The sequence below is a fragment of the Penaeus monodon genome, chromosome 21 (genome assembly GCF_015228065.2).
Source record: "Penaeus monodon isolate SGIC_2016 chromosome 21, NSTDA_Pmon_1, whole genome shotgun sequence".
NCBI classification, from domain to species: domain Eukaryota; kingdom Metazoa; phylum Arthropoda; class Malacostraca; order Decapoda; family Penaeidae; genus Penaeus; species Penaeus monodon.
In genome coordinates this window covers 27,323,712-27,324,279 of record NC_051406.1, presented here as the reverse complement: position 1 = coordinate 27,324,279, position 568 = coordinate 27,323,712, and positions in this window count along the sequence as shown.

The window sequence follows — 568 nt, the reverse complement described above, 5'->3', positions numbered from 1 at the left end:
TGTCCCACAAGGAAACGTCGTATCACCTACACCTTTTACGCAGGTGACCTCCCTCCTCCTCTACCAAATCCAGTACGCAGACGATGTCACCCAACCCATCACCCACTATACAAAATCTAGAAACATCATGAAAGGACATACAATAACTAGTGAAATGACAAGAATCAGTAGGTACAAAGACAAATTGAAAATTAAAACATATGCTGAAAAGTTCTACCTACTTGTTAGAGCAGAACACAGGCAACCCCCAATATTAATAGATGAGTAAAACAATACAGAATAGAAAGAATATAATTCGGTGGAACCTAGCAAAGCTTTTCTTTCCATCTCCGCAAGCTCTCTCGCGGAATATCCTCCTGCTCCCCTCAATCTTACCTCCTCCACAAACACTTTGCAAGAATAGTAAGCATTCAGATGGGCAACCAATGTATCCTGGGATGAACATGTAATATCGGCAGAGCTACACAGACAGTTTAAAGTGGAACCTTGCAACATATGAATACCTAATCTGGCTAGACATGGGAAAGGGCGCGAGAAGCAAACATGGAAGTGTTCAGTAACATTTTAC